This window comes from Peromyscus maniculatus, chromosome 2, assembly GCF_049852395.1.
Source record: "Peromyscus maniculatus bairdii isolate BWxNUB_F1_BW_parent chromosome 2, HU_Pman_BW_mat_3.1, whole genome shotgun sequence".
NCBI lineage: Eukaryota > Metazoa > Chordata > Mammalia > Rodentia > Cricetidae > Peromyscus > Peromyscus maniculatus.
In genome coordinates, this window is record NC_134853.1 from 142,050,017 (window position 1) to 142,056,301 (window position 6,285).

Consider the following 6,285-nt stretch of genomic DNA (forward strand, 5'->3'; position numbering starts at 1 on the left):
TTAATCCCATAAGATCTCTGTGTGTTCAGGGATACAGCCAGCATTGGAGACATATGCCTTTAAGACCTAGGGGGCTGTACATTCAGACAGTGACGAGGCAGTCATGTGTTTGGGTTTACAACCAATGAGAAGGCAGAACAACATACTTTAAAAATACGAACCGACAGGAAGTAGGTCTTTTTTCGCGAAGCTGGGACAGCAGGAGGAAGGGTGAGATTTTAGCTCTGAGCTCTGACTTCTCGGCTTTCTCTTTTACATTGTTTCTGTGTTTCTTATTTAATAAGATGGTTGGTTACATCTACAATTATGGCATGGAAACAAGCTTCAGAACCTCTGGCTTGGGAGGATAAATCCACAACATTGACAAAAATCAAGATTTCAGACTTTCTACAAATTCTAGGAGCAATTCTGTGGTGGTTAGAAAGAAAATGGCCCCCAACATAAGTGGTACTGGGAGGTGTGGCTTTATTGGAGTAGGGTGTGCCCTTGTTGGAGGCAGTGTGTCACTGTGGAGGCAGACTTTTAGGCCTCATATATGCTCAAGCTTCATTCATTGTGATATTCAGACCACTTCCTGTTGCCTGTAAGATGTAGGACACTCAGCTACCTCTCCATGCCTGCTTACACACCACCATGTCCCACCATGATGATAATGGACTAAACCTCTTGTTCGGCTGGAATCTCCAGCTCAGCTCCATTTCTCTCTCTCCAAACCCCACCCTCTCAGAAAAACCACCAAAAAGTCCAGTTCTACATTCCTGGTGGTTGTGGCGGCTCTTCCCCTGAAGCTGTTAGCTGCCCGATCCCCGCCTAAAGCATGATAATTGGGCACAAACCCAGCTTGCGGTGGACACATCATTACCTCACACCTACAGGATATTTAAGCTCCCCCCATTAGATCGGCCATGTGATTTTTCCTGCCCTTCTCCCTCCTTGATCTCTGGGGGCTGGAGCAGTCACCTGGAAGCTGCTTTGCTCAGAATAAACCTGGTCTTTTACTGTTTAATTTGGCTTTATCTGGCTTACTGAGTTGGCAGAGAAACCTTCTACTGGGATACAGAAAACCTATTACCTCTTGCAGCAGGAATCTTGGAGAGTCTTATTAATAAAATCAAACCCGGGGCCAGGTATTGGGGTGAAATGCTGGATGGTCAGAGAGACAGAACAAGCCACAACTAACCTCACCTGGCCAACTTCTCAGCTGGTCCTGTTTCCTCAGACTGGAAGCTTCTGTGTCCTCATCCCAATGGCTCTCAGCTGAACTGTGCTGCTCAAAACCTAAAAGCTTAATCAGCCAAAATGCTTAACCAGGCCAAATGCCTCTAGTTTCTGGTCCTCATGCCTCATATACCTTTCTGCTTTCTACCACCACTCCCTGGGATTAAAGGCCTGAGTCACCACGCTTGGCTGTATCCTTGAACACATGGATTTCTGCCTCTGGAATGCTAGGATTAAAGGCATGTGTTACCACTGCCTCTCCTCATGTTTAATATTGTGGCTATTCTGTCTCTGACCCCAGGTAAGTTTATTAGGGTGCACAATATTTTGGGGAAACATAATACCACCACAACCTCTGAAAGTGTAAGCCACCCCCAATTGAGTGTTTTTCTTTTATGAGAGTTGTCATGGTCATGGTATCTCTTCATAGCAATAGAAAACCTAAGACAGAAGTTTGTACCAGGCACTGGGGTATTGCTGTGATAGGCCTGACCATATATTTTTTTTTGGAGGAATTTGGACTTTGGTACTTAGAGTTAGGAAAACAGTGGAATGCTTTAAGCACTGCTTAATGGGTCACACTAGTAGGAGCATGGAAGACAGTGGTGCTGAGAATGATTTGAACTGTCGGGATCAAGAGGTACCAGAGGAGAAGAATGTCAGTATGTGGCCTAGAGACCTGTCTTGTGATATGTTGGTGAAGAACGTGGATACTTTTTGCCCTTGTCTGAAAAGTCTTCCCAAGGCTAAAGTAAGGAGTTTTGGATTAATTCCACTGGCAGAGGAAATTTCAAAACAGCCTAGTGTAAAGCCTCTCATGTGATTGTTAGTGTTAACTCTGATGAAGATTTTGAATGAAAAGGAGCAAGCTGAGCAAATAAAAATATAAAAAGTACAAGCCGGGCGGTGGTGGCGCACGCCTTTAATCCCAGCACTTGGGAGGCAGAGCCAGGTGGATCTCTGTGAGTTCGAGGCCAGCCTGGACTACCAAGTGAGTCCCAGGAAAGGCGCAAAGCTACACAGAGAAACCCTGTCTCGAAAAACCAAATATATATATATATATATATATATATATATATATATATATATATATTACAGATTGAGAAATAATCAATGAGTGGAATAGAGCTAAATCCTGTATTCAAGGAGATAAACAGATTAAGAAGTGGAATAAAGGGAGTGGTGACCTCAGGGCAAGATCCAACCCAGCTAGGTTTCCAACTTGTGAAAAGGAATTAAAGAAAAGCTTAGAGCTAGGTGTGATAGTGCAGGCCTTTAACCCCAGCACTTGAAAGGCAGAGGTTGGCAGATATCTGAGGCCAGCCTAGTCTACAGAGCAAGTTCCAAAACAGCCAAGCTTAGGCAGTGAAGGAAACCATGGAAATCAGAAAGCTAGTGAAGATTACCTTGTTCTAGCCCCAGCAAACAATAGAACCTGGCAGCTTTGGCCATGTGGTTCTGGCTTTCCAGTCAAGGGTAGAAGAAAGGCATTATGGAATCTTTCTCCATGACTAAGGAAAGCTGCTGAGGCCTGGTATGTGGCAGGGGTGTCTCTGAATGGAGGCCTAGAGAGGCCATTGTGTAAAGCTATAAAGCTGAAGCCTGGATTGCCTTGGAGACCCCAAGATGTTAGAGATGCCAGAGTTGTGGGATACCAGCTGAGGAGAGTTGCTTAGAAAGTGGAACCAGCCCAAGAGAAAGAAGTGTGTTGCTGTCAACAAAGCAGAACAGAGTTGGAGATCTGAAGGGTGTTTTTGTTGTTGTTGTTGTTGTTTTCGAGACAGGGTTTCTCTGTGTAGTTTTGGTACCTGTCCTGGATCTTGCTTTGTAGACCAGGATGAACTCAAACTCACAGAGATCCACCTGGCTCTGCCTCCTGAGTGCTGGGATTAAATGCATGTGCCACCTCCACCTGGCCTTGAAGAGTGTTTTGACATCAGACACAGAGATACAGAGTTTGGAGTTTGCCCAGCTGGTTTTCAGTCTTGCTTTGGTCCAGTATTTCCTCACTATGCTTCCTTCCCTATGTTTTGGAATAGTAATGTATATTTTGTGCCATTATATGTTGGAAGTATTTGATTCGCTTTTTTGATTTTACAGGAGACTACAGATTCAATGAATCTCAGAAAAAGACTTTAAACTTTGAAACAAGTTTGAGACTGTTAGAGGCTATGGGGACTTTGAAGTTGGACTGGATGCATTTTTGCATTATGACATGGCTACAAGCCTTTGGGGGCCAGGGAGAGAAATGCGGTGGTTTGAAAGAAGATGTCCCCAAAGGAAGTGGTACTATTAGGAGATATGGCTTTATTGGAGTAGGTATGCCCTTGTTGGAGGAAGTGTGTCGCTGTGAAGGTAGGCTTTTAGGTCTCATATATGCTCAAGCTTCATTCATTGTGATATTCAGACCACTTCCTGTTGCCTGTAAGATGTAGGACACTCAGCTACTCCTCCAGCACCATGTCTGCCTGCACACCATTGAGTCCCACCATGATGATAATGGACTGAACCTCTGAGCTGTAAACCACCACAATTAAATGTTTTCCTTTATAAGAGTTGCTATGGTCATGGTGTCTCTTCACAGAAACAGAAACCCTAACTAAGACATGTTCTAATTATTGCATGGTTATCATAGGTTACAAAAACAAAAGACTCATTTAATAACCACACTGAAAACATGCTACTTTGCATGCATTAAACTGAATGTGTCTTTAATCTGTAAGATTTTGAATTATATATTAAGTTCTGACACAGGTCTGCAGTTTTGAGAGTCCCAGGCATGAAGGGAACTAGATGGACTAGAATCAGTTTAAAACAGCTATTTACAAAGTAATCATTTAAAGTGTTTTGATCTAAACAGATATTTGAGTCCCAGCTTTATTAAAATAATTTTCTAAGCAGTCTGAAAAACTACCAGAAAACTTTTTTTTTTTAAACAGTCTTGGTTTAAATCTTTGGTAAGTAAAGACTCATCAAATTCCCCACCTAAGTACAGAAAGATCTAACAGTATCATTTAAATGACATATTTAAGTTTCAAGATGTCAGAAGATGACAGGCAGCTATTTGTGGCTGTAGACTCTCTTGTATTTTCCCCAGGCCTCCGACAGGCAAATACTGTACAAAGTACCCAACCTATTTCTTTGACAGCCACCCGTATCTACCTGCTACACATGGTAAGGGCTCGACACCCTTGCAGCCACCTTCCTCTATGTGGGAAATGTTTCTTCTTGCCCAGGCTGCTGGCTCGACAAGCACCCACCCCTATGTCCTGAATCTCCCTCATCTCCTCTGCACCAAGATTAACCCGTAGTAAGATTATGAAGTTGAGCTCTTGAGGGTGAATAGGGTGAGATACAGTCATCACCCACGACGGAGACATATGCGAGGCCATCTTGGCCGTGTGCTTGCTGGCCTGCTTTGGGTCGCAGCCCACCCTTTCTGGAGAAGGAGATTTCCTTGCTGAGCTGCTTGCACTTTTGTGTTCCTTTGTGACACAGAGGTTCCTCTTTGTTTCGAACATCTACAGTCCTCATGAGCCTCCATTGTTGATGAAATAATTGGTGTCTGGAAAAGAAAAACCCAATTTTTAAATGCAGTCTGGGCACCATTCACTTATAATTTGAGTCCTTGAAAGGCTGAATTACATTCAATTTAAGAGATTTTTTTAAAAATTACTTTTAATTACATGTAGGTGTGTGTACCAATGAGCACCCGAATGCAGGTGCCCTCAGGCTAGAGGCATCAGATCTTTGGAGCTGGGCTTACAATTATATGACACCGACAGGATGCTGGGATCCAAACTCAGGCCCTCTGGAAGAGAAGCAAGTGCTTTTAATCGCTGAGCCATCTCTCCAGCCCCTCCATCTGATTTTATTGTCTTTTATTTTGGTTTTATGTAGCCCTGGCTGTGCTGGGACTCGCTCTATAGACCAGGCTGACCTTGAACTCACAAAGATCTGTCTGCCTCTGCTTCTTGAGTGCTGGGATTAAAGACGTGTACCATCACTGCCTGGCCAATTTATTTCTAAGACTTATTTTATGAGTGTTTTGCCTGCAGGTATGTGGGTACATTGTGTGCATGCCCAGGTCACCTGGAGCTGGAGTTATACATGATTGTGAGCCAACACATGAATGCTGGGGAATTTCCTCTGCTTAACTGGCTGCTTCTCCAACTCTCCCATCCAGTTTTAACCTGCATGTATTCCAAGGCTTTTACAAAGACCAAAAGATTAAAATGTATTGTTTTATTTTATAACAATAGACAGATGAAGTTTTTCCACTAAGTAACAATCTTCATGTACTTTGCCAAATGAAAACTTACAAAATTCCTTCACTCTTTACCTTGTCATCTTTACTAAGATCTTAAATCATTGCCTTGAGATGAAAACTCAAGGCACATGGGCCCAGCAACCCTTTCAAACCATTTAACAAGTCCAAGGGCTGAAAAACGGTATAAAGGTGGGCAGTTCACAACTGGATTTGACAAGAAAACCTTTGCTTTTCTTTTACCAAGATGTCCCATTACTGAAATCCTGCCTCTTGTCAGTCTTCATTCCCAGAAATGGTTCTTTAAAATAGACTGAGGTGCAAAGCTAAGAGGAGACCGCAAGCTGCTTCCAGGTTGGTCCATTGTTCCCTTCCAGAGTTCACATACAGTTCGTGAATAAACGCCATAACAAGAACACAGAGCACAGCAGGAGGGGGAGGCCACAGCCTCAGAGTTTCAAACATACAACAACAGTTTCAGCACAGGCTGCCGTCAACAAAACAACTAACAAGACTCTCACCGAGTTGCATGGATCAGTTGGAGAGCATATTACAGATATATTTACAAACACGGATATTGAATTATCTTATCAGAGACCCTGCAGCTAACGTCCCTGTCTTCGTAAACAATACTAGTTTGAGTCCGGTAATTTTTATCATGGACATACTTGTGGCATTGTTGGGTAGACACAAGCCAGGCATTAGCAGGTGTGGAGGCCACAGAGGATGGATGGACCCCTCCTCAGCACCGGCTTTGGATGCCATCACCCATTTCCTTGTCCAAGCAAGGGACTCATCAC